At 54.5% G+C, this 25,018-nt stretch overlaps 24 non-coding genes across 24 annotated transcripts; 12 read left to right on the top strand and 12 right to left on the bottom strand.

Annotated features, from left to right (window-relative positions):
* Positions 1-16,797: 16,797 nt before the first annotated feature.
* TRNAR-ACG (transfer RNA arginine (anticodon ACG)) lies at positions 16,798-16,870 on the top strand. Its single transcript has one exon. It is a non-coding gene; the product is annotated as a tRNA-Arg (tRNA).
* A 142-nt stretch (positions 16,871-17,012) lies between these two features.
* On the bottom strand, positions 17,013-17,084 carry TRNAW-CCA (transfer RNA tryptophan (anticodon CCA)). The gene has a single exon. It is a non-coding gene; the product is annotated as a tRNA-Trp (tRNA).
* Positions 17,085-17,628: 544 nt separating this feature from the next.
* On the bottom strand, positions 17,629-17,699 carry TRNAG-GCC (transfer RNA glycine (anticodon GCC)). The gene has a single exon. It is a non-coding gene; the product is annotated as a tRNA-Gly (tRNA).
* Positions 17,700-17,861: 162 nt separating this feature from the next.
* On the top strand, positions 17,862-17,934 carry TRNAV-CAC (transfer RNA valine (anticodon CAC)). Its single transcript has one exon. It is a non-coding gene; the product is annotated as a tRNA-Val (tRNA).
* A 245-nt stretch (positions 17,935-18,179) lies between these two features.
* On the top strand, positions 18,180-18,252 carry TRNAR-ACG (transfer RNA arginine (anticodon ACG)). The gene has a single exon. It is a non-coding gene; the product is annotated as a tRNA-Arg (tRNA).
* Positions 18,253-18,394: 142 nt separating this feature from the next.
* Positions 18,395-18,466, bottom strand: TRNAW-CCA (transfer RNA tryptophan (anticodon CCA)). Its single transcript has one exon. It is a non-coding gene; the product is annotated as a tRNA-Trp (tRNA).
* Positions 18,467-19,010: 544 nt separating this feature from the next.
* TRNAG-GCC (transfer RNA glycine (anticodon GCC)) lies at positions 19,011-19,081 on the bottom strand. The gene has a single exon. It is a non-coding gene; the product is annotated as a tRNA-Gly (tRNA).
* A 162-nt stretch (positions 19,082-19,243) lies between these two features.
* TRNAV-CAC (transfer RNA valine (anticodon CAC)) lies at positions 19,244-19,316 on the top strand. The gene has a single exon. It is a non-coding gene; the product is annotated as a tRNA-Val (tRNA).
* Positions 19,317-19,557: 241 nt separating this feature from the next.
* TRNAR-ACG (transfer RNA arginine (anticodon ACG)) lies at positions 19,558-19,630 on the top strand. Its single transcript has one exon. It is a non-coding gene; the product is annotated as a tRNA-Arg (tRNA).
* A 142-nt stretch (positions 19,631-19,772) lies between these two features.
* TRNAW-CCA (transfer RNA tryptophan (anticodon CCA)) lies at positions 19,773-19,844 on the bottom strand. The gene has a single exon. It is a non-coding gene; the product is annotated as a tRNA-Trp (tRNA).
* Positions 19,845-20,388: 544 nt separating this feature from the next.
* On the bottom strand, positions 20,389-20,459 carry TRNAG-GCC (transfer RNA glycine (anticodon GCC)). The gene has a single exon. It is a non-coding gene; the product is annotated as a tRNA-Gly (tRNA).
* A 162-nt stretch (positions 20,460-20,621) lies between these two features.
* TRNAV-CAC (transfer RNA valine (anticodon CAC)) lies at positions 20,622-20,694 on the top strand. The gene has a single exon. It is a non-coding gene; the product is annotated as a tRNA-Val (tRNA).
* Positions 20,695-20,935: 241 nt separating this feature from the next.
* TRNAR-ACG (transfer RNA arginine (anticodon ACG)) lies at positions 20,936-21,008 on the top strand. The gene has a single exon. It is a non-coding gene; the product is annotated as a tRNA-Arg (tRNA).
* A 142-nt stretch (positions 21,009-21,150) lies between these two features.
* TRNAW-CCA (transfer RNA tryptophan (anticodon CCA)) lies at positions 21,151-21,222 on the bottom strand. Its single transcript has one exon. It is a non-coding gene; the product is annotated as a tRNA-Trp (tRNA).
* Positions 21,223-21,766: 544 nt separating this feature from the next.
* TRNAG-GCC (transfer RNA glycine (anticodon GCC)) lies at positions 21,767-21,837 on the bottom strand. Its single transcript has one exon. It is a non-coding gene; the product is annotated as a tRNA-Gly (tRNA).
* Positions 21,838-21,999: 162 nt separating this feature from the next.
* On the top strand, positions 22,000-22,072 carry TRNAV-CAC (transfer RNA valine (anticodon CAC)). Its single transcript has one exon. It is a non-coding gene; the product is annotated as a tRNA-Val (tRNA).
* Positions 22,073-22,317: 245 nt separating this feature from the next.
* TRNAR-ACG (transfer RNA arginine (anticodon ACG)) lies at positions 22,318-22,390 on the top strand. The gene has a single exon. It is a non-coding gene; the product is annotated as a tRNA-Arg (tRNA).
* Positions 22,391-22,532: 142 nt separating this feature from the next.
* On the bottom strand, positions 22,533-22,604 carry TRNAW-CCA (transfer RNA tryptophan (anticodon CCA)). Its single transcript has one exon. It is a non-coding gene; the product is annotated as a tRNA-Trp (tRNA).
* Positions 22,605-23,148: 544 nt separating this feature from the next.
* TRNAG-GCC (transfer RNA glycine (anticodon GCC)) lies at positions 23,149-23,219 on the bottom strand. Its single transcript has one exon. It is a non-coding gene; the product is annotated as a tRNA-Gly (tRNA).
* Positions 23,220-23,381: 162 nt separating this feature from the next.
* On the top strand, positions 23,382-23,454 carry TRNAV-CAC (transfer RNA valine (anticodon CAC)). Its single transcript has one exon. It is a non-coding gene; the product is annotated as a tRNA-Val (tRNA).
* A 237-nt stretch (positions 23,455-23,691) lies between these two features.
* On the top strand, positions 23,692-23,764 carry TRNAR-ACG (transfer RNA arginine (anticodon ACG)). The gene has a single exon. It is a non-coding gene; the product is annotated as a tRNA-Arg (tRNA).
* Positions 23,765-23,906: 142 nt separating this feature from the next.
* Positions 23,907-23,978, bottom strand: TRNAW-CCA (transfer RNA tryptophan (anticodon CCA)). Its single transcript has one exon. It is a non-coding gene; the product is annotated as a tRNA-Trp (tRNA).
* A 544-nt stretch (positions 23,979-24,522) lies between these two features.
* On the bottom strand, positions 24,523-24,593 carry TRNAG-GCC (transfer RNA glycine (anticodon GCC)). Its single transcript has one exon. It is a non-coding gene; the product is annotated as a tRNA-Gly (tRNA).
* A 162-nt stretch (positions 24,594-24,755) lies between these two features.
* Positions 24,756-24,828, top strand: TRNAV-CAC (transfer RNA valine (anticodon CAC)). Its single transcript has one exon. It is a non-coding gene; the product is annotated as a tRNA-Val (tRNA).
* Positions 24,829-25,018: the final 190 nt, after the last annotated feature.

The raw sequence follows: 25,018 nt of genomic DNA, 5'->3' as shown, positions 1-25,018 counted from the left end.
CAGCAACAGCGAGCGGGATGGGAGGAGCGAGCAGCCCCCAGCCGCAGCAACAGCTGATCGGCAGCGGCACGGAGAGCCACGTGGAAGCAGCTCAGCCTCCGATAATCAGCCAGCCGCCCCGCAACGCAGGCAGGGCGGCGGCTAAACAAGCGCTGGTACCAGCGGCACCGCGGGCAGCGGCACCGACCCCTGGGGAACCGGCGATGCAGAGCGCGCAGGCACGTAGCCTGCCGGCACTGGAGGACACCGCACGTGCGGCACCGCCCTTGAGCGTGCCGAGCTCGGTGCGGATGCCGGAATGCCCTGTATGCCCCCCAGCCCGATCCCTGCCGGCAGCAACAACGAGCGGGACGGGAGGAGCGAGCAGCCCCCAGCCGCAGCAACAGCTGATCGGCGGCGGCACGGAGAGCCACGTGCAAGCGGCTCACCCTTCGATAATCAGCCAGCCGCCCCGCACAGCAGGCAGGGCGGCGGCTAAACAAGCGCCGGTACCACCGACCCCCGGAAAACCGGCGGTGCAGAGCGCGCAGGCACGCAGCCTGCCAGCACTGAAGGACACCGCACATGCGGCACCGACTTCGAGTGTGCCGAGCTCGGTGCGGACGGGGCCGGGATCCCCTGTATGTCAGGGGCGGAGTTACCTCCTCAAGGGAGGGGGAAGACTGCACACAAGAGGAGGCATTGCAGCCCCTCTCCGCACAGGGCTGTGTAGTTGCTTTCTCACAGCCCTCCGCTATGTTGCAGACTCCAACTAGAAGGCAGGGGTCCCCCCCCCCTTGGCCTACCCGGAGCCCCCTTCTCCATTTCTGCAACCAGCCTCACCCTGGCTGGGACCACCTCCACCTTTCCTGGGATTTGAACCGCTGGACTATTAGGCAAAGTCGCTCTCTCCAGGGTCTCGACGGTCTCCCTCCCCCAGACGCAAAGGGTATGCACCAAGGGAGTGGTCTAGGTCACCTTCCCAAGACCAGTGCTTATACTGCCGTGGTCGCCCCTACCACGCAGGGCATAGACACCATCGGCAATCTACTAGGGAAAGATCCCTACGAACGATCTCGTACCCCCGAGGGCAATTGTGACCGGGGACAGAGACTTAAGCATCTCAGGGGGGACTGGTTATGGAACCCCGAGATTTTTCCTCGCACACCTCTAGTGAGAGGGTGTACCATCATCAGCAGGAACTGGAAGGGTCCAGAAAGACGTACCCCAGCGGTTCCTCGCTTTCCTCCCCGGATGAGGCTACGGCCCCGGGGGGGCGTCCATCCTCCGGACGATCTCAAACAGTTCCAAGAGCTGTTTTACGAGGGTGGCCTTCACGCAAGGCTTCCAGACAGCAAAGGTGCAAGAGCAACACCATAAGCTCCTCAAAAATCTGAGACCTCCGGCCTCCTCCAAAATAGCAATACCGCTGATGACGCAATCTTGGAGCCTGCCACTATGATATGGCAGACTCCTGCGACTATTCCGCCTGTCCACAAAAGAGCGGGAAAAAAAAAAATAAAAAAAAAAATACTTCGTGCCCACGAAGGGCATGGAGTTCCTGTTCAGCCACCCACAACCAAATTCTTTGGTGGCGGAGTCGTCGCAACGTGGGGGAATAAACAAACATGCCAAAAAGCTAGAGCTGTTGGGCAGAAAGGTCTACTCCTCCTCCACGCTACTGTTGCCAATGGCAAATTACGCAGCGCATCTAGCGAACCATAATTTCAACAACCACATTAGGTTGACCTCCCTCATGGACTCGCTTCCAGAGGGCACGAAACCAGTGCTCAAGGCCATCATCCGACCATTTTATAACCAGTGGCAAAGGATCACCACAGACACATGGGTGCTGGAGATCATAGCCACGGGGTACGCCATCCCCTCCCAGTTGCTCCCACCGCCATGACCTCCACCCGGGGCCCCACCTCCGGGAGACCTCCCATGTAGCGAGGCTCAAGCAGGAGGTAGACCATCTCATGCTCATAGGGGCAGTGGAAAGAGTGCCGGAGCAACTGCAAGGGAGAGGGTTCTACTCGAGGTACTTCCTCACGGGGAGGTCCATCTTAGATTTTCGAGGCCTCACCGGTACCTGCGCAAGCAACGTTTTCGGATGATGACAAACGCCTCCATCCTTACGGCACTAGACGATGGAGATTGGTTCGCAGCCCTCGACTTACAAGGTCCTACCGTTTGGGCTCTCCTCAGCCCCCAGAGTCTTCACCAAGACCTTGGCAGTGGTGTCAGCCTACCTGCACAGACAGGGGGTATTTATATTCCAGTATCTGAATGACTGCCTACTCAAAGGGGCCTCAAAGGAGGAGGTACTACGCATAATATGTGTCACAGCAGGCACGTTCTCTTCGCTCGGCCTGCTTATCAATCTGACAAAATCAAAGACAGACCCCACACAGGACATAGAGTTCGTAGGGGCACGCATAAATTCTATTACAGCGAGGGCGTATCTACCAGAGACTCGCTTTCGGGCCATCGGCTCCCTCGCGCAAGGCTTCACCTTCAGCCCTATGGTGCCGGTTCTGACGTGCTTACAGCCGCTGGGCCACATGGCAGCAGCAACGTTTCGTAGAACAGAACGCCAGGTTACACATGCGCAGCATGCAGCATTGGCTGGCGAGCGTATACAAACCGGCAGCACACACTGTTCACAGGATGGCGTCGCCCACAACGGAGGTGCGCAAATCCCTGCAATGGTGGGTAAACCCCGAGAACCTGCTAACAAGGGTACCCTTCCACCAACCACACGTATTGGTTTTTCTTACTACAGATGCCCCCCTCATAGGGTGGGGAGCACACATGGGCGAAGAGGTGACGCAAGGGCTGTGGTCCTCTATGGAGCAGTCACTGCACACAAATATACTGGAGCTCAAAGCAGTGTTCAACGCCTGCAGACACTTTCGAGACCAACTGAAAGGCAAGGTAGTCGGGATCAGTACAGACGATACCTCCACCATGTTTTATATAAATCGGCAAGGAGGAGCTCGGTCCCGTGCCTTATGTGTAGAAGCAGTCCGGTTGTGGAACTGCTGCATCGCCAACAATGTAACCTTGAAAGCCTCGTACTTACCAGGCGCTCGCAATGTGAAGGCAGACCAGCTGAGCAGGCGTTTCGCACTCACGCACGAGTGGCAGATCCATCCCGATCTGCTGCAACCGATTTTTCCACGCATGGGGTTTTTCCCCAGATAGACCCTGTTTGCTACTCAGCACAACAAGAAGTGCCCACGATTCTGCTCCAGGGCAGGACTGGGACGGGGGTCCCTGAGGGATGCCTTCGCGATCTCATGGAGGGGCCCCCTGCTTTACGCTTTCCCTCCCACAGTGCTCATCCACAAAGTGTTGCAGAAAGCCAGGAGGGAAGGAACCTGAATGATCCCGATAGTCCCAACGTGGGATCGACAGCAATGGTTCCCCCTATTCCTGCGCATGTCGGACCGGCCACCGATGTCCCCTCCGGTGGCGCGGGATCTGCTCACGCAAGCCCAGGGGTCCATAGTGCATCCGCACCCCCAAAGCCTGCGACTACAAACGTGGTTAATCCATGGCTCAGCTCCCTAGAGAGCACATGTACGGAGGAAGTGCAGCAAGTCCTAGAAAGTAGCAGGAGGACTTCCACCAGGAAGACCTTCAAGCAGAAATGGACTCGCTTTACGGCATGGTGTTCTACCAAACAGCTAGCCCCCTTTCGGTGCCTATGGCTGTGATATTAGAGTATTTACTGGACCTCAAGAGAGGAGGACTCTCGCTATCCTCGTTTCAGGTCCACCTGGCCGCCATTTTGGTGTTCAGACACGAAGAGGAAGGGCACACGGTGTTCGCCCATCCCATGGTTACCAGGTTCTTCAAAGGGCTGGTAAGCCTATACCCCCCTCAGAAACCGCTTCCACCTCTGTGGAACTCGGACCTGGTGCTTAATGCGAAAAGGGGACCACCGTTTGAGCCTTTGGCCACGGTTTCCCTCCGCCTCCTTATGATGAAGACGACCTTTCTTCTCACAATCACGTCAGCTCGCAGGGTGAGCGAGCTTGAGGCAGTTATGGCAACGCCGCCCTGCGCTGTTTTTCCAAGGAGGCGGTAACCATACGGCTGCATCCAGCCTTTGTTCCTAAAGTTTCTTTCTGAGTTTCATACTAACGAACCTATTGTTTACCCTTGTTTATCCAAAGCCTCATAACTCTAACAAAGAGGTGCGCCTACACCTCCTGGACGTGAGCAGGCGCTAGCTTTCTATATGGACAGGACCAAGTCCTTCCGGAGAACGGATAGGCTCCTAGTCTCTGTCGCTCCCAAATCAAAAGGAGAATGTCTCTCTTCGCAGAGAATCTCTAAGCACATCGTATCTTGCATAAAAATGTGCTACAAACTCAAAAAGACTCCTTTACTGGCCACGCCCAGGGCTCATTCCACTAGGGCGGTGGCAGCATCAACAGCCTTTTTTCAAGGGCGTTGCGCTAAAAGACATTTGCAGAGTGGCGACCTGGTCATCCTGTGACACCTTCGCCAAACATTACGCCCTTCACAGGGTATTCCAAGAGGATACCCGTCTCTTGGCAGCGGTCCTCTCGGGGACAAGCTGCACATAATCCGATTACCCACCTCCTATCTTGGGTTACTGCTGGGTAGTCACCTAATGTGGAGCACCCACGGGGACACTCGAAGAAGAAAGAAAGGTTACTCACCGTAGTAACGGTGGTTCTTCGAGATGTGTCCCCGTGGGTGCTCCACTACCCGCCCATCCTCCCCGCTCCGGATCTCTGTTTAGTGTTTTGCAGGAGCATCCGAGGCGGTTGGTCAAGGAACTGGCGGGGACCGGATCGCGCACATGGCCGGGAGCGCGCGGGGGAGCGGCGCGCACCGGCGCATGCGCGGTCCGGCAGAAACTGCTTGGAAGATCCGATCTGCGGCGCCGGGCGAGCCCGACACCTAATGTGGAGCACCCACGGGGACACATCTCGAAGAACCACCGTTACTACGGTGAGTAACCTTTCTTTGTGCCTCTTTCAGATACAAGCCAGGAAGACCTTAAAGGAGAGATTATAGTCATCCTAATGGTCTCAGTCCATGAATACAGCATTTCTTAAAACAAGTCTTTGGCTTGTAAAAAGTGCTGGGCTGTAATATAAGAACATAGCAATTGCCAGACCCAGGGTCCAGCCACCCGGAAGCCTGTCTCTAACACTGACCGGTACTAGGCGTATTTGAGGAAGATTTTCATAGATTCTAAGGTTAGCAAGGACCATTATGGCAAACTAGTCTGACTTCCTGCATAACACAGGCCATAGAACATCTCCCAAATAATTTCTAGAGCACATATGTAAGAAACACTTGCAATCTTGTTTTAAAAATTGTCTGTGACATTATGACCTTAGGTAACGTGTTCCAATAGTCATTCATGCTTATTTCCGCTCTGAATTTGTCTAGCTTTGACTGCCAGGCATTGGCTCTCGCTGTACTTTTCTCTGCCAGGTAAGAGCTCACTATCAAATAGTTGTCCGCCCCATCGGCACTTAAGGCTCTAATCAAGCCAATATAGTATCATTTCTCTTGAATTATTGACCACAGAACTGAACACAGTATTCCAGCAGTGGTCACACCAATGCCAACAAAATAGTCTCTATACATCTACCCTAGAGCTCCCTACTTATGAATCCAAGGCTCTCATTAGTCTTTTAGCCAGTGGCATGCAGGGAGCTTATATTCAGCCGGTTATTGACCACGGCTCCCAAATCTTTTTCAGAGTCACTGCTTCCTATGATGGACTCCCCTATTCACTAGAAACAAAAATGCCCAGTCATAAGTCCCCATTTTAATTATATTTTGAGACCTCAGAGAGGTAGCTGTGTTAGTCTGTACCTTCACAAAACAAAACAGTAAAAAAGCAGTCCTGTTGCACTTTAACGACTAACAGTACAATTTAGGAGGTGATGAGCTTTTGTGGGACAGACCCACTTCCTGAGATCTGGAAAATCCTAATAAATGATAACTGAGACAAAGCAAAATTAACAGAAAGGTAGAAAAAAATGAAATAAAGGCTGATGAATCAGCTAGATAAGACAGAAGGAGGGGCTCCGTTTTTATTTCTTTTTTTTTTCCATCTTTGTCTTCATCTCAGTTATCATTTATCAGGATTGTCCAGATCAGAAGAGGTGGGTCTGTGTAAAGTGTGTTCTTTAAAGTGCTTACAGGACTGCTTTTTTGCTTTTTATTTTGAGACCTGTCAGTTACTTAGTCATCTTTTAATCCATTCAATGCATGCCAGGTTATTTTTATGCTGTTCTAGTGTTGTTGTGTGGTACCAGGTCAAACACCTTACAGACGTCTCAGCGTATGACATCAACTTTCTTACTTTTATTAACCAAAGTTGTCATCTGGCAAACACAAAAACTCACACCAAGAAACCCTACAGTTGGCAGATGTGGGATGAGGTCTCTTCCTAATTCCTAATGGACAGAGATTGCTTTAAGTCCTGGAGCAGAAGGTTTTAGAACCCTTCCAAAATTTACCCACAGGTGTTTGGCTTTTCCTCAAACAGGCTTGTTGATTCTCCTTTATAGATGATCACTCTTGACACCGTGACAAGCAGTTGAGCTAGCTCCATTTGTGAGGGCAATTCTTGCAGCGTGTACACCTGTGCCTTGTAGTTCAGTTTCCAGTGAAATCATCCGATTTCACACAGGCTATCAAACAATGTCAGATTAGGTGATTTATGGTTGGATGTGAACATGATATATAGAAATAAACAACTATCCTCTTACTGACCTCAAGACATTGTGAGATAATTTTAGCTGAAACCATAAGGCATGTCCATGTGATAAGTGTTTTCCTAGGCCTTCGATTGGTTATTGCTGCAAATGCTTTGAACTGAGACCTGCCTTTTACTCCCATTTCAGAGCTGCTGCTATGTAACTTTTCCAGGCCACTTAGTGCTCTCAAAGTATGTGCCCTTCTGTTGGGTATAAAAGACAAGCTTAGCAGCTGTGAAAGAATGTTATACGCCCATTTACTGTTGCCGTTGCAGAGGTTCTCCTACTTCACAAGCTGCTTTTTCATTCCTGTTTGCAGACACAGAGAAAGCACAGGGCCTGGGGCAGCCGCCTCACCTCCTTCTAGGGAGGGAACGGCTCTGCTTGCAGTCTTTGATCATACCACGCCGCACCCCTCCCGAAACTCCCACTGCCCATTGTAGGAGTTTTGGTTGACCGAGGATGATGATCAGGTCAACTTTAGCAATTGCTTGAATATTTTAATCAAAGAATCATTGTTCCTCACTACTATATCAGCTTCTATTCGGAAAAATACCCCCATGTGTGAAAGCACTTAAGCATAAGCACGAGATTATCAACAGCATCTAAGTGATTTAGGAACACATATCCTAAATCACCTGTATGCTTTAGAACATCCCACACATGCTTGAAATGAAGCATATGCTGAAATTCCTTTGACGTCAATAAGAATAAAGTGCTTTCCTGAATTAGGGCTGCCCTATTTTACGATCGTGTGTCAATTACAGCATTATCAAGATCAGTTTTACTTTGCATTATGCAGTGGTTTAATTACTTTTTTATTCTACATTAGAACAACTGTTCATATATTTTACAATTTTCATTTTGAAACTTCTTGCTATTCTGGGAGAATATTCAGATCGGTTAACTGGTGGTAACTGGGAACACTGCGATAAACGCTCAAAGCCATTGTCGGCAAGATAATTTCTGCAGATGAAGGAGTGTATTAAATGTATAATAAAAAACGAAACAAAGGAATGCGAAACTTTAAACTAAATATCGCATTTGATATCCTGAAAGGTACTTCTCATCCCTAACTGATACCTAGGGCTCTGTCGGCGCTTGATGTTACACATTTAATTTTGTTGTTCTGTACTGTGCTAACCCTTTTGTCTGAAAGTAGGTAGCATCAGCTGCTTGTTCAGGCCCAATTAGTTCTGCTGAGACTGAAAGGGGTGGGTGCGTGACTAATTCATCACGCTTCGGCCACTCTCTTCACCACTAGTGTCATAAAGCTGGAAAATTCACTCTTTGCAGCTTTGGGAGCTGGAGCCTTTTGTTGCTTGTTGATTTTAAGAAGTCAACCTAGCCTATAGAACTTCTTCTGTACACAAAGACCAGTCTGGTTTATATACCAGGGTCCTCAATGCACATTTTTTGGAGGTTGAGAGTGAGGTAGGAGGGAGGGTTTATTACCTCAAGCACGAGCAATTATTTATTGAGGAGTTGAAGACTTAGGATGGCAAAAATAGAATTCTCATCGATAGAGCCATGTGGGAAACTCTTTGCCCATGCTGGAAAAATATAGGCTTATTTTTATTGTTTCACACCTGGCTAAAACCAAGACCTTTCGCAGTTTTTCACAAAAACTCAACACTGGGTGGCCTGCCCCCTCTGCAGAATGGCCCAGTGGTTAAGGCACAGGTGGGTATTGTCTCTTACTTTGTGGGTTTGACCAAAAATTTCCTTGTACACATGAAAAACTGTCCAAGTGAAAGTTATTTAGAAACTGATACATGGGCAGCTTTGGTGTCAATGACCACCTTCTCTTCTGGAGACTAAGTTGTAAGTTCTGAGGACTAGTCTTGGTCAGACAGGGGATCTGACAGCCACCGAGGACCCCCGGGTAAGATATGGAGTGGTGGTTGTGCAAGCTCTGCACGCCGGAAGGTGTAGGATTTGGGACAGAAGGGGTTGGTTTAGTGGCAGCCAGCCCTCAGTACCGCCCAGACTGTGGCATACTCCTCCACCCCAGCCCTCAGAACCACACAGAGCACCCTGCGCAGCGCTCCAGATGTGATTCAGAAAGAAAAGCTGGGGGCTCCGGCCACCATCCCTGCCTCAGTAGGCCACAGCATTGGCTGGGAGCCCTTGCCCATTTTGAATTGCTGGACATCAAGGCAATTGCCCCCTTTGCGCTCTCTGGTCGGTGGGCCTGTGGTCACATTAAAAAACAAAAGGTTCAAATACTCTTGGAAATAAAAGCACGGCGTTACATTCATTATGCTTCTAATAATCAAGTTAGTTGTTTTTTTGGTATTCAGACACGTGCTGAATAGTTGTGAAAATGATTATGAATCCCAAAGTTTTCCTGGGTTTTAGCAGGAATAATTATTATTCTTAGCACCGAGAGCACATTATTAGACAACTCACCCATTCGAGGTTATGGTTACTTTTATTAGAAAAATCTGTTACCAGTGTAACATCTGGTGGCTGACTCAGTTTAAATCAACTGTGTGTTTCTTAAGTAAGTGACCAGACTCATACGCTTTAATCTCAGGAGGGTGATCATCTCCTCTGGGTATGGGAAACCTACAATCCACGGCTTGCCTTGATCCAGCCCACATGGCCTGGGACTCTCCCCATCCTGACCCGGGCGAGCTGGCACTGGCGATCCAGCCGCATGGTGAGTTTCTGAGCCTTGGCACCCACCGCAAGGCTGGAGCACTTGGGCCAGCTCTCTGCTGCAGGGAGAGGGAGCCCTGTGCCGAGTAGGCCAGATCAGGGCAAGCCATAGGTTCCACCTGGCCTGTGGGGTCTGCCTGGTATTTATAGATAACAATCGTATCTCCCCATAGCCTTCTTTTGGGTAAAGGTAAACAAGCTCAGCTCTTTGAGTCTCTTCTCAGAAGGTAGATTTTCTGTTTCTTTGACCATCTGAGAAGTCCTTCTCTGCCCCATTCTAGTTTGAAGTGATCTTTCATGAGCACCGAGGCCAGAACTGGATGCAGCATTCCAGACGAGGCCTTGCGTGTGCCTGGTATAAAGGTACAAACACTTCCTTGGCTCTGCTAGAAATACCTTTTCTGACGCATCCTATTACTGCATTAATGCTTTTCATAGGTCTGTCACATTAACAGCTCATAGTCAGCTTGTGATCAACCAGTACATCCAGGCCTTCTTCCTCCTCTGCCCCTGCCTGTCTCCAATTCACAGCAGAAATTCTTCTTGTTTGTCTCTACAGACATGAGCTTCAACTTTGAGCTATTAAATTCCTGCTTGTTTCTATTACTCCAGTTTACAAGATCATCCAGATCTTTTTGTAGGACATTCTGGTTCTCCTTTGTACTTGACTATACCTCCCAACCTTGTGTCATCTTCTGCCAATTTTATTAGCACACACTTTTTGTGCCAAGATGAGTAATACACATCTCACGGAGCTGGAAGGGAGCTTGAGATTTCATCAAATCTTACTCCCTTGCCCCCCTCAGCAGGGCCAAGCACCATCCCCTAAACCACCTGCTCAAGGATTGAGCTCACAACCCTCAGTTTACAAGGTCCGTGCTCAAACCGCTGAAGCTGTGTCTACATTAAAAAGCTTTCGCAGCAGAAGAGGCCTTCTGTGGACAAAACTAGGGAACATGCACACTACAAACATGTTCTGTCTAGAATCTGTTGAAGGAATGCAACTTTTTCCCTGGCTTTTTATGTCTTGAAAGTTTGAGGCATAGCGCCTCTGTAGACAGATTCTGCGCACAGAATTGTGTAAATGCCTGGGGTGGACGGCATCTGACAGCAGAGAGGGCTTTCGGTTCACCAGGCAGCCCTGTTTGTAGAGTTTCCGACTGGCTGTTCTGTCGACAGAGGGCATCGACAGGGGGAGCCCTATTAGGTGTGGATGTGTGCTGTAGACAGTCTGTCAGGAAACAACTGTCAACAGTGACTTCTGTTGACAGAACTCTGTAGTGTAGACACAGCTTGTGATATGAAAATGTTAAATAAGGTTAGTCCCATGACCAATCCCTGAGGAACTCTAATGGTAACCTCCACCTTTTCTAAAAACCATGTTGTATTTTATCCCAGTTGCCATTAACAGTACGTCCTTAATTTCTTTTTCTTTTGACATTTGTTTCAAGACCTTGCCTCCCATTAAAGTCATGCTATCGGGCATGTATCTGCCTGGATCAACCCCTCTTCCTAAAAATGGGAAGTATATATAAACTCTCTGGTCCTAGGTCTGATCCTTGAGTTTACAGATTCATTAAAAATTCCTGCTAATGGATTTCCAGTTTCACATGCCAGTTCTTTTCATATTCTTTGCTGGAGATTTTCTGGGCCCGCAGCATAATCCCATAAGATGTTTGAGTCTGATGTCCACTGTGGATGTGATCATTGCCACCTTCATATCCTCACTGCAATAAGCCATCCTGCTAGTACCCCGAGCTCTTTCATTAGCCTCATTAAAAACAGGACATAGTATTTGCTTTGGTGTTGGGTTATGCCTAGACAATCTTTAATCTCCACCCTGCCCCCAGCGTGTAGCATTCCCACTTCTTCTTTCCATTTCTCCTAGTTTATTGGGTTATAGCACCTCTTACCACTGACTGTAATTCCTTTTGCAATATCCAACTCTATTTGGCTTTTGGCAGTTCTCCCTTTATTCCAACACTTTCTGACCTCCAGGAGGTAGTTTTCCTTACTGATCCATTCCATCCTCCATTCCTTGTAGGCTTTCTGCTTTCTCTTTGTTACCCATTTAACAAATAAGCTAGTTCATCCAGGTTGGTTTGCAACTCTTCCCTATGAAGTTTTCCCCTTGTTTGGAATGCAAGTTCCAGATAACTTCTGCAGCTTTGACTTACAAGTCATTGCAGGACCCCTCCACATTCACACTCTGGAGTTCTTCTGCCCAGTCAACGTCCCTAATGTATTCCCTTATTTTTTAAAAATGAACTTTTCTGAAATCAAGGACCCTTAGTTGCAGATCTATTTTTGTTTATCTTTCCATTTAATTTAAAGAGAATTAGCTCACGATCACTTAAACCAAGTTTGTCCTCTACAACCAGTTCTTTTGTGAGGTCCTCACCACTCACTGGTACCCGTTCTCAAGTGACATCACCTCTTGTTGGTTCAGCAACTGTTTGGTGAAGAAATCAGTCAGCTCTCCAATCCAGGAAAGCTAGGTCCCTACTGTTAGCGGTCGTGCTTGTCTTCCAATTTATGTCTGGGAAATTAAAGGCCTCCATGATCACACAACACTCTGTAGTAGTTATTTTAGTGAAAACATTAAAGTGGTCTTTTTCCCTATCCAAATCAGATCCCAGTGGCCTGTAGCACACCTCAAGCAGTATCCCAGGGGAACCACCAGTAGCTTTCTTGCCTGAAGTTATTTGGGCCCCAACAGGCTCCATCTTATCCATTGTATGTTTGCAGCCATTAACATACAATGCTACTTCACCATCCATGCCTTTATTTCTAACTTTCATGAGCAGCACATACCTTTCAGTGCCTGTATTCCAGTCACGATTACTCTTTTACCACATTCCTGTTATCCGTATAATGTCTGGTTTCGTTTCCTGCGCCGGTCGTTGGAGTTCCTTCATTTTGTTATCGAAGGTCCTCGCATCTTTGTTACAACCACCGAGGTATGTTTGCAACACATTTGGTAGAAAGAGTGTCAAGTGAGGCATTTGGAAAAATTGTACAATTTGCCAGTTCCATTTATGCCATTTGTACGCAAGTTTCACGTTTGGAGTTAAAGTTGTGCGTATTAGCTGTACTTCAAATATTTGGTTCCGGAAAACACCAACAGGAGGCTTGGTCAGCCCATTCTGAAAGGGCTTACAAGTCTGATGAATAAGTAATTGACTGACAACGGGCCTTGGGAAGTGACAATCTACATTTGATGAGCTTTTTTGTGAATGTTCAGGCTAGCATGGGACAGGGTGACCGGATGTCCAGTTTTTAAAGAGATAGTCCTGTATTTAAGCCCTCCTGCAGGTCTCCCTATTTTTTTTAAATGGGCAAATTGTCCTATAGTATGTCTCTTCCCTCCCATCACTACAAGCGGGTCCTACTGCTGGCTGGATTCTGGTTCGCCAGTCTCCCGTCCCCAGCAGTGAGCGGGATGATCCCGTGTCTGACAGTGCAGATGTGCGTGCAAGGCCGGTGATCGGGCCAAGCTGTAACAGGATCTCCCTCTTGCCCCATTTCCAGCCAGCACTGACTGCTTGCTGCCATGGCTGGTGAGTGCGAGCAGGCGGTGGCTGGTTACATGTCACCTCTGCTGCTGGCCCATGAGCACTGTATGTACTCACCCCTCACTGTCCTCTCCCTGCTGGGCCTCTTCAGCTGTGCCCCCCTCCCCTCCTTCCTCTACTGCTGCACATCTCCACGGCACGGTACATCCGACCTCCAGGGCTCTGCAGAGAACTAGCTTCTGGTCAGATCATTCTGCTCACCAGGACCCTGGCTGGCAGGCTCTTTCCTCCCCCTGATCGCCTCTGGCTGGGCTGGCACTCAGGGAACGCTCAAGACCCTCTGTCCTGGCCAAGAGGAGCCAAGCCATGCACGTGCCAAAGCCCTGCACGGTGCTAGCAAGGGGAAGCTTCTCCGCCCCTGAGCTAAGCTCTCAAGTGGCAGGGAAGAAGCTATTTCCAGCCTGTTTGCACCCAACCTTGCAGGCCCCCGGGCAGGGGTGCTGAGCATCCTCTTCACATGCTTTTCCTGCCCCAAGTCCTGCCTCCAGGGAGCATTTGGTCCCTTAGGCACTCAGGCTCTGGCCAGGTTGGCTGGGTCTTGGGGCTCCGTTCATCCTTAGAGCTTAACCCCTTCCTGCTTGCACTGTAGCTAGGAGACCGGAGGTGACTGGGTTACGTTAGTGGCCAGCAGCAGCTTGGCGGCGTTCACTGTCTATCGACAGTGTGAGCGGGAAGGGATGAGCTGCTTCAGTCACAGGGGAGTGGAGCAGGAGGGCAGGAGGGAAGAGGTGATCTCTGGAAAAACATGGGTCAGGTCATCTCTACCTCCACTCCTCTTTGGCCGGAAGCAGCTCCATGGTGGTGTGAACCGTGACAGAAGTCTGGGGCGAGGGGAATGTAGCACTGCACTTCCTCTGCATATTGCCTGGAGAACATGTGGCACAGGTACCTGGAGAGGCAGTCCACCCAGTCCATCCCAGTGACCCAGCCAGGTAGGGAGGGCGGAGAGCACTCGATAGGGAGTATTGGGTCTGGTCAGTCAGTTGTCCCCGTCCCTGCATGAGTATTGCCTGATTTAGGAAGGTTAAAGTTATCAATTTGAATGGCCTGGGTTGTAGAAGATAATGTGGTCCTTGTTCCAGGGTCAGGCTGCACAGAATATCCAAAGGGCTCTGGTGGGATGTTCACTCAGAGGCAAAATAGTTAAAAACCTTATTAAAATATATGGAATAAGAATCGAATAGCAATTGAAATAGTGAAATAAGTTTGGCGTTCAAGTGCAGTATTATTAGTCTAAAACACATATGGTATTATTTCTATAAAGACATGGTTAATATACTTACACCCTTTCTCGATAATCCGGTGATAAGAGACAAAGGACCAGCCTTGCGGCCAGTATGCCAAGATGGTTCAGCTTTCTCCATTGGGAGGTGCAGAAGGTAGACACCTTAAAGGACCTCAGGAGGTCATCAAGTCCAGTCCCTTGCCCTTCTGGCAGGACCAAGCATCATCCCCTTTTTTTAAGTAAGGTCTATCTGCCCCAGGTTTCTAAAGGTTCCCCTCAAGAGTTGAGCTCACAACCCTGGGTTTAAACCACAGGCCAACACTCAAATCACCAGGCTAGCCCTCCAACTGGCTAAAGCTGCATGTTGTGCAACTTAATTTAGTTTACTGAGCTGACTTGAACTTGGGCTAAACTAAAGGATATTACAAAGACAAAGTTTAAAGACAAAGTTTCAAGGCTAACTTATCTCCAAAGTCCTTCTTCCTCCTTTTCCCTAACTAACAAGTTCACAGCATCCCCTTTGATATGTGCAGGCATGTGGACCCTCCTTCTATGCCCAAATTTAACTTCCTCACCCACAGACTATTAGGGTACACTTCCAGCACAGGCTGCGTCCAGATATCGTGTTTGTACATATTGATGACATGTACATACATATTAATGATATTGGATTACTTTCATCTTTATTATTTCTGTTCTTTTTGTGGTGTCCTTGTTAAGTTTCAGGATATTCTTGGAGCCCCTTATGCCATTAAAAGTCGCTTTTGTTTTATCACCATATGTTGGGTGAAAGTTCCCAAGTACACGCAACTTGTTTTTGTCACCTGCGTGAAAGTTCGCAGACAAAAATATGAACTATGCCTGAGCTCAACATACAGGATCTGGCCTGTAGGTCCCTTGCATGACAGCCAAATTACTTGAATAGCAAACTACTCTAACAAAACAAGCAATTAAACCAAACATTTATGTGAGAAAATAGATATCTAAATAGACATGTAAGCGGGTGAGGCCTATCGGTTACCAGAGAGAGGTGTACGGGAGTGCATGTGTGTCCCCTCCCCATTCAAACCTTAAAGATAAGCAGCTAAATAAGACTCCACCTACACCATATTTCTTTTTAACGGGGGTTCAGTCAGCTCGAGGTTAATCTGAATGTTCGTACGGCATAATTCTGATCGATTGCCATCGAACTCGCTGGAAGATGAGTAATTTTACCCAGCATTCTGTATTCATCAGAGAGAAATACAGTCACCCTAGCGTGGCAGCTACAGTGCTGTCCGATCAAGAAACGAGTCACATGGACAGGTGACTTGCTCATGTGATAAGCTCCTTCTTGGGAGACACTTACACATAGCTGTCTGTACCTCAGGTGCTTTTTGTTGGAACCTGCTTACACCGAGCATATTCCTATGTGGGCAAAGGTCCACCGCAGGTCAGCTTGCATCCTCCAGTCTTCACTTTAATGGGCAGCCTCCTCTTGTCTTTGTTGGGTTGTTTGCAGAAACACCCTTGGAAACAAAACCCATTCAGGACAACGGTCCTATCATCTATGGCACGGAGGAGCACACACAGGAACTTCTGCTCATCTATCTGCTCTGGGCACGTCTCTTTTGCAACTTCCACATCTGGTCCACACAGCTGTCTGTAATGCAGCTTGGGTACCTGCTGGAGTTACGCGACCGCCTCTCCTGGCCTTCATGCTTGACTTGTCATCACGGCACGGTTTGCCACTGGGGCACCACTTTGGGAGCCTCGAGCCGCTGCCTGCGCCTCCCCATGCAAACTCCCACTCAAACTCCCCTGTTTACCGCCCTGTTCCCTGCCTCCTGTGCCGCTGCATCCGTGCCGCTGGCACAACACCAGAAACATTTAGAGGACCCCAAGGAGGAAAGACCCATCATTTGGGAACAAATCAACTTCTCAAGCGACGTCATGTGGCAAACCAGCACCTTGAACAGAAACAGAAAGTGGCCAAAAAGACCAACACTAACCTTCAGGGACATCGACACTTTCACAAACGAAACAAATGAAAATCAAGAAAAATCGACAAAGCACTAAAAACAAAAAAGAAAACAAAACAAAGAAAGAACTATTCAAATTCTGACAGCAGAAAGCAGCGAAGAAAAGTGCAGTCAGGTATAAATGGGGCTTCCACAAAAAAACACTCTTCTAATACAGGCAGAGGCGTGCTGCCTTGGGTGCAGTTTAAAATGCCTTTCACTGTGTGATGGAGATGTACCAAAGGCTAGGCAAAGACCTGAAAGACTCCTGCAAGAAGCTGACCAGAAAAGAAAGGAGAACTCTGAGTTTTTGGCATGTAAACGGTCCCTGGTTCGAAACCAGGCAGAAACAGCGGTGCCTTTTGCGCCAAGGGCGCGGGCGGGCGGGCGGGCGGGGTGGGGCGTCCTTGCCGCTGCTGCGGTTTGCCCGTCGTGCCCTTTTTGTCCTGCAGTTCCTCCGAGGCGGCCGGGAGATGGAGCCGGCCGGAGAAGGAAAGAGCCCATCTGCCCTCATCCCCCTCTCCTCGCAGCTGGGCGGGGGGGCTGCCTCCCGCAAGCAGGCATGGTGACACCTGGGAAAGGTCATGGTCCCCGGGCCAGTGGCGCAACGGATAACGCGCCTGACTACGGATCAGGAGATTGCAGGTTCGACTCCTGCCTGGCTTGCGGTGGGTGCCCTTCCTTGGTCCCTTGGGGGAGGGGCGTGCTTCTTTTCGGGGCTGCTGCTGCTGCTGGGGCAGAAAAGCAAGGCCTGGGGCAAAAAGAAGGGCCAGGCCTGCCACACCCCACGGGAGCAGAGTCGCCTGCTTGACCCCGATGTGATTTGAACACATAACCTTCTGATCTGGAGTCAGACGCGCTGCCGTTGCGCCACGAGGTCAGGCGGCAAGGCGGCAGGCTTCTGGCAGCGGGCACGCTGAAGCCGGGAGGACAGGCAGCCTTGCCTTCGGGCGCCCAGGGTCCTGAGGTCGGCGCCGAGTCGGGTGCTCGCAGGGGGCCCTTGCGGCTCAGCTGGGGAGCAAGCGAGCAAGCCAGCTGGCGTGGGAACCGCAGCCCTGGGCCTCACGAGCGACCTGTCGGGCCCGTGCCCAAGCGGGCTGCGGAGCCAGACGTGGCGGGGAGCTGGTGGTGCTCCTTTCCCTAGCCCGTGCTCCATTTCCGTCGAAGAGCGCAAAGGCACGTCACATCCAGCCAAGGCAGCACGCTTCTCGGGAGCCTGCCCTTGGCCCCAGGCTGGGGCTCCTCAGAAAGAAGGAAAGTGAGGAAGAAAGGGGCAAAGAGCAGCAGCAGCAGCACCCTGCCGAGAGGCTCCTGCCAGAAGCCCAGCGGGTCAAGTGCACCATGGAGCCCTGAGGCTCCGGGCAGGGAGATGCTCGTGAGCCAAGTGCACCAAAAGAGGGGCCGAGGCAGGGGAAAAGGGGGCCTGCATTGGCCGTGAATCGAACACGGGCCTCCCGCGTGGCGGGCGAGAATTCTACCACTGAACCACCAATGCACATGGCCAGGAGCCTCGTGAGCACAGCATGTGTAGTCTGGTGTGGGTGTTGGCCGAGGCCAGCCGGTGCTTTGTGCTGCGTGTCAGGGCCTGAGGCAGCTCTTGTGCCAGCCAAAGGGGGCTCCTGCCAGCGCAGCAGCCAGCAGTGAGGGCGCCCTCTGGGTTTCTGTAGTGTAGTGGTTATCACATTCGCCTCACACGCGAAAGGTCCCTGGTTCGAAACCAGGCAGAAACAGCGGTGCCTTTTGCGCCAAGGGCGCGGGCGGGCGGGCGGGCGGGCGGGGTGGGGCGTCCTTGCCGCTGCTGCGGTTTGCCCGTCGTGCCCTTTTTGTCCTGCAGTTCCTCCGAGGCGGCCGGGAGATGGAGCCGGCCGGAGAAGGAAAGAGCCCATCTGCCCTCATCCCCCTCTCCTCGCAGCTGGGCGGGGGGGCTGCCTCCCGCAAGCAGGCATGGTGACACCTGGGAAAGGTCATGGTCCCCGGGCCAGTGGCGCAACGGATAACGCGCCTGACTACGGATCAGGAGATTGCAGGTTCGACTCCTGCCTGGCTTGCGGTGGGTGCCCTTCCTTGGTCCCTTGGGGGAGGGGCGTGCTTCTTTTCGGGGCTGCTGCTGCTGCTGGGGCAGAAAAGCAAGGCCTGGGGCAAAAAGAAGGGCCAGGCCTGCCACACCCCACGGGAGCAGAGTCGCCTGCTTGACCCCGATGTGATTTGAACACATAACCTTCTGATCTGGAGTCAGACGCGCTGCCGTTGCGCCACGAGGTCAGGCGGCAAGGCGGCAGGCTTCTGGCAGCGGGCACGCTGAAGCCGGGAGGACAGGCAGCCTTGCCTTCGGGCGCCCAGGGTCCTGAGGTCGGCGCCGAGTCGGGTGCTCGCAGGGGGCCCTTGCGGCTCAGCTGGGGAGCAAGCGAGCAAGCCAGCTGGCGTGGGAACCGCAGCCCTGGGCCTCACGAGCGACCTGTCGGGCCCGTGCCCAAGCGGGCTGCGGAGCCAGACGTGGCGGGGAGCTGGTGGTGCTCCTTTCCCTAGCCCGTGCTCCATTTCCGTCGAAGAGCGCAAAGGCACGTCACATCCAGCCAAGGCAGCACGCTTCTCGGGAGCCTGCCCTTGGCCCCAGGCTGGGGCTCCTCAGAAAGAAGGAAAGTGAGGAAGAAAGGGGCAAAGAGCAGCAGCAGCAGCACCCTGCCGAGAGGCTCCTGCCAGAAGCCCAGCGGGTCAAGTGCACCATGGAGCCCTGAGGCTCCGGGCAGGGAGATGCTCGTGAGCCAAGTGCACCAAAAGAGGGGCCGAGGCAGGGGAAAAGGGGGCCTGCATTGGCCGTGAATCGAACACGGGCCTCCCGCGTGGCGGGCGAGAATTCTACCACTGAACCACCAATGCACATGGCCAGGAGCCTCGTGAGCACAGCATGTGTAGTCTGGTGTGGGTGTTGGCCGAGGCCAGCCGGTGCTTTGTGCTGCGTGTCAGGGCCTGAGGCAGCTCTTGTGCCAGCCAAAGGGGGCTCCTGCCAGCGCAGCAGCCAGCAGTGAGGGCGCCCTCTGGGTTTCTGTAGTGTAGTGGTTATCACATTCGCCTCACACGCGAAAGGTCCCTGGTTCGAAACCAGGCAGAAACAGCGGTGCCTTTTGCGCCAAGGGCGCGGGCGGGCGGGCGGGCGGGGTGGGGCGTCCTTGCCGCTGCTGCGGTTTGCCCGTCGTGCCCTTTTTGTCCTGCAGTTCCTCCGAGGCGGCCGGGAGATGGAGCCGGCCGGAGAAGGAAAGAGCCCATCTGCCCTCATCCCCCTCTCCTCGCAGCTGGGCGGGGGGGCTGCCTCCCGCAAGCAGGCATGGTGACACCTGGGAAAGGTCATGGTCCCCGGGCCAGTGGCGCAACGGATAACGCGCCTGACTACGGATCAGGAGATTGCAGGTTCGACTCCTGCCTGGCTTGCGGTGGGTGCCCTTCCTTGGTCCCTTGGGGGAGGGGCGTGCTTCTTTTCGGGGCTGCTGCTGCTGCTGGGGCAGAAAAGCAAGGCCTGGGGCAAAAAGAAGGGCCAGGCCTGCCACACCCCACGGGAGCAGAGTCGCCTGCTTGACCCCGATGTGATTTGAACACATAACCTTCTGATCTGGAGTCAGACGCGCTGCCGTTGCGCCACGAGGTCAGGCGGCAAGGCGGCAGGCTTCTGGCAGCGGGCACGCTGAAGCCGGGAGGACAGGCAGCCTTGCCTTCGGGCGCCCAGGGTCCTGAGGTCGGCGCCGAGTCGGGTGCTCGCAGGGGGCCCTTGCGGCTCAGCTGGGGAGCAAGCGAGCAAGCCAGCTGGCGTGGGAACCGCAGCCCTGGGCCTCACGAGCGACCTGTCGGGCCCGTGCCCAAGCGGGCTGCGGAGCCAGACGTGGCGGGGAGCTGGTGGTGCTCCTTTCCCTAGCCCGTGCTCCATTTCCGTCGAAGAGCGCAAAGGCACGTCACATCCAGCCAAGGCAGCACGCTTCTCGGGAGCCTGCCCTTGGCCCCAGGCTGGGGCTCCTCAGAAAGAAGGAAAGTGAGGAAGAAAGGGGCAAAGAGCAGCAGCAGCAGCACCCTGCCGAGAGGCTCCTGCCAGAAGCCCAGCGGGTCAAGTGCACCATGGAGCCCTGAGGCTCCGGGCAGGGAGATGCTCGTGAGCCAAGTGCACCAAAAGAGGGGCCGAGGCAGGGGAAAAGGGGGCCTGCATTGGCCGTGAATCGAACACGGGCCTCCCGCGTGGCGGGCGAGAATTCTACCACTGAACCACCAATGCACATGGCCAGGAGCCTCGTGAGCACAGCATGTGTAGTCTGGTGTGGGTGTTGGCCGAGGCCAGCCGGTGCTTTGTGCTGCGTGTCAGGGCCTGAGGCAGCTCTTGTGCCAGCCAAAGGGGGCTCCTGCCAGCGCAGCAGCCAGCAGTGAGGGCGCCCTCTGGGTTTCTGTAGTGTAGTGGTTATCACATTCGCCTCACACGCGAAAGGTCCCTGGTTCGAAACCAGGCAGAAACAGCGGTGCCTTTTGCGCCAAGGGCGCGGGCGGGCGGGCGGGCGGGGTGGGGCGTCCTTGCCGCTGCTGCGGTTTGCCCGTCGTGCCCTTTTTGTCCTGCAGTTCCTCCGAGGCGGCCGGGAGATGGAGCCGGCCGGAGAAGGAAAGAGCCCATCTGCCCTCATCCCCCTCTCCTCGCAGCTGGGCGGGGGGGCTGCCTCCCGCAAGCAGGCATGGTGACACCTGGGAAAGGTCATGGTCCCCGGGCCAGTGGCGCAACGGATAACGCGCCTGACTACGGATCAGGAGATTGCAGGTTCGACTCCTGCCTGGCTTGCGGTGGGTGCCCTTCCTTGGTCCCTTGGGGGAGGGGCGTGCTTCTTTTCGGGGCTGCTGCTGCTGCTGGGGCAGAAAAGCAAGGCCTGGGGCAAAAAGAAGGGCCAGGCCTGCCACACCCCACGGGAGCAGAGTCGCCTGCTTGACCCCGATGTGATTTGAACACATAACCTTCTGATCTGGAGTCAGACGCGCTGCCGTTGCGCCACGAGGTCAGGCGGCAAGGCGGCAGGCTTCTGGCAGCGGGCACGCTGAAGCCGGGAGGACAGGCAGCCTTGCCTTCGGGCGCCCAGGGTCCTGAGGTCGGCGCCGAGTCGGGTGCTCGCAGGGGGCCCTTGCGGCTCAGCTGGGGAGCAAGCGAGCAAGCCAGCTGGCGTGGGAACCGCAGCCCTGGGCCTCACGAGCGACCTGTCGGGCCCGTGCCCAAGCGGGCTGCGGAGCCAGACGTGGCGGGGAGCTGGTGGTGCTCCTTTCCCTAGCCCGTGCTCCATTTCCGTCGAAGAGCGCAAAGGCACGTCACATCCAGCCAAGGCAGCACGCTTCTCGGGAGCCTGCCCTTGGCCCCAGGCTGGGGCTCCTCAGAAAGAAGGAAAGTGAGGAAGAAAGGGGCAAAGAGCAGCAGCAGCAGCACCCTGCCGAGAGGCTCCTGCCAGAAGCCCAGCGGGTCAAGTGCACCATGGAGCCCTGAGGCTCCGGGCAGGGAGATGCTCGTGAGCCAAGTGCACCAAAAGAGGGGCCGAGGCAGGGGAAAAGGGGGCCTGCATTGGCCGTGAATCGAACACGGGCCTCCCGCGTGGCGGGCGAGAATTCTACCACTGAACCACCAATGCACATGGCCAGGAGCCTCGTGAGCACAGCATGTGTAGTCTGGTGTGGGTGTTGGCCGAGGCCAGCCGGTGCTTTGTGCTGCGTGTCAGGGCCTGAGGCAGCTCTTGTGCCAGCCAAAGGGGGCTCCTGCCAGCGCAGCAGCCAGCAGTGAGGGCGCCCTCTGGGTTTCTGTAGTGTAGTGGTTATCACATTCGCCTCACACGCGAAAGGTCCCTGGTTCGAAACCAGGCAGAAACAGCGGTGCCTTTTGCGCCAAGGGCGCGGGCGGGCGGGCGGGCGGGCGGGGTGGGGCGTCCTTGCCGCTGCTGCGGTTTGCCCGTCGTGCCCTTTTTGTCCTGCAGTTCCTCCGAGGCGGCCGGGAGATGGAGCCGGCCGGAGAAGGAAAGAGCCCATCTGCCCTCATCCCCCTCTCCTCGCAGCTGGGCGGGGGGGCTGCCTCCCGCAAGCAGGCATGGTGACACCTGGGAAAGGTCATGGTCCCCGGGCCAGTGGCGCAACGGATAACGCGCCTGACTACGGATCAGGAGATTGCAGGTTCGACTCCTGCCTGGCTTGCGGTGGGTGCCCTTCCTTGGTCCCTTGGGGGAGGGGCGTGCTTCTTTTCGGGGCTGCTGCTGCTGCTGGGGCAGAAAAGCAAGGCCTGGGGCAAAAAGAAGGGCCAGGCCTGCCACACCCCACGGGAGCAGAGTCGCCTGCTTGACCCCGATGTGATTTGAACACATAACCTTCTGATCTGGAGTCAGACGCGCTGCCGTTGCGCCACGAGGTCAGGCGGCAAGGCGGCAGGCTTCTGGCAGCGGGCACGCTGAAGCCGGGAGGACAGGCAGCCTTGCCTTCGGGCGCCCAGGGTCCTGAGGTCGGCGCCGAGTCGGGTGCTCGCAGGGGGCCCTTGCGGCTCAGCTGGGGAGCAAGCGAGCAAGCCAGCTGGCGTGGGAACCGCAGCCCTGGGCCTCACGAGCGACCTGTCGGGCCCGTGCCCAAGCGGGCTGCGGAGCCAGACGTGGCGGGGAGCTGGTGGTGCTCCTTTCCCTAGCCCGTGCTCCATTTCCGTCGAAGAGCGCAAAGGCACGTCACATCCAGCCAAGGCAGCACGCTTCTCGGGAGCCTGCCCTTGGCCCCAGGCTGGGGCTCCTCAGAAAGAAGGAAAGTGAGGAAGAAAGGGGCAAAGAGCAGCAGCAGCAGCACCCTGCCGAGAGGCTCCTGCCAGAAGCCCAGCGGGTCAAGTGCACCATGGAGCCCTGAGGCTCCGGGCAGGGAGATGCTCGTGAGCCAAGTGCACCAAAAGAGGGGCCGAGGCAGGGGAAAAGGGGGCCTGCATTGGCCGTGAATCGAACACGGGCCTCCCGCGTGGCGGGCGAGAATTCTACCACTGAACCACCAATGCACATGGCCAGGAGCCTCGTGAGCACAGCATGTGTAGTCTGGTGTGGGTGTTGGCCGAGGCCAGCCGGTGCTTTGTGCTGCGTGTCAGGGCCTGAGGCAGCTCTTGTGCCAGCCAAAGGGGGCTCCTGCCAGCGCAGCAGCCAGCAGTGAGGGCGCCCTCTGGGTTTCTGTAGTGTAGTGGTTATCACATTCGCCTCACACGCGAAAGGTCCCTGGTTCGAAACCAGGCAGAAACAGCGGTGCCTTTTGCGCCAAGGGCGCGGGCGGGCGGGCGGGGTGGGGCGTCCTTGCCGCTGCTGCGGTTTGCCCGTCGTGCCCTTTTTGTCCTGCAGTTCCTCCGAGGCGGCCGGGAGATGGAGCCGGCCGGAGAAGGAAAGAGCCCATCTGCCCTCATCCCCCTCTCCTCGCAGCTGGGCGGGGGGGCTGCCTCCCGCAAGCAGGCATGGTGACACCTGGGAAAGGTCATGGTCCCCGGGCCAGTGGCGCAACGGATAACGCGCCTGACTACGGATCAGGAGATTGCAGGTTCGACTCCTGCCTGGCTTGCGGTGGGTGCCCTTCCTTGGTCCCTTGGGGGAGGGGCGTGCTTCTTTTCGGGGCTGCTGCTGCTGCTGGGGCAGAAAAGCAAGGCCTGGGGCAAAAAGAAGGGCCAGGCCTGCCACACCCCACGGGAGCAGAGTCGCCTGCTTGACCCCGATGTGATTTGAACACATAACCTTCTGATCTGGAGTCAGACGCGCTGCCGTTGCGCCACGAGGTCAGGCGGCAAGGCGGCAGGCTTCTGGCAGCGGGCACGCTGAAGCCGGGAGGACAGGCAGCCTTGCCTTCGGGCGCCCAGGGTCCTGAGGTCGGCGCCGAGTCGGGTGCTCGCAGGGGGCCCTTGCGGCTCAGCTGGGGAGCAAGCGAGCAAGCCAGCTGGCGTGGGAACCGCAGCCCTGGGCCTCACGAGCGACCTGTCGGGCCCGTGCCCAAGCGGGCTGCGGAGCCAGACGTGGCGGGGAGCTGGTGGTGCTCCTTTCCCTAGCCCGTGCTCCATTTCCGTCGAAGAGCGCAAAGGCACGTCACATCCAGCCAAGGCAGCACGCTTCTCGGGAGCCTGCCCTTGGCCCCAGGCTGGGGCTCCTCAGAAAGAAGGAAAGTGAGGAAGAAAGGGGCAAAGAGCAGCAGCAGCAGCACCCTGCCGAGAGGCTCCTGCCAGAAGCCCAGCGGGTCAAGTGCACCATGGAGCCCTGAGGCTCCGGGCAGGGAGATGCTCGTGAGCCAAGTGCACCAAAAGAGGGGCCGAGGCAGGGGAAAAGGGGGCCTGCATTGGCCGTGAATCGAACACGGGCCTCCCGCGTGGCGGGCGAGAATTCTACCACTGAACCACCAATGCACATGGCCAGGAGCCTCGTGAGCACAGCATGTGTAGTCTGGTGTGGGTGTTGGCCGAGGCCAGCCGGTGCTTTGTGCTGCGTGTCAGGGCCTGAGGCAGCTCTTGTGCCAGCCAAAGGGGGCTCCTGCCAGCGCAGCAGCCAGCAGTGAGGGCGCCCTCTGGGTTTCTGTAGTGTAGTGGTTATCACATTCGCCTCACACGCGAAAGGTCCCTGGTTCGAAACCAGGCAGAAACAGCGGTGCCTTTTGCGCCAAGGGCGCGGGCGGGCGGGCGGGCGGGGTGGGGCGTCCTTGCCGCTGCTGCGGTTTGCCCGTCGTGCCCTTTTTGTCCTGCAGTTCCTCCGAGGCGGCCGGGAGATGGAGCCGGCCGGAGAAGGAAAGAGCCCATCTGCCCTCATCCCCCTCTCCTCGCAGCTGGGCGGGGGG

Source organism: Carettochelys insculpta, chromosome 3 (assembly GCF_033958435.1).
Source record: "Carettochelys insculpta isolate YL-2023 chromosome 3, ASM3395843v1, whole genome shotgun sequence".
NCBI lineage: Eukaryota > Metazoa > Chordata > Testudines > Carettochelyidae > Carettochelys > Carettochelys insculpta.
The sequence above is the reverse complement of the archived record's forward strand: the minus strand, read 5'-3'. Positions and strand labels throughout refer to the sequence as shown.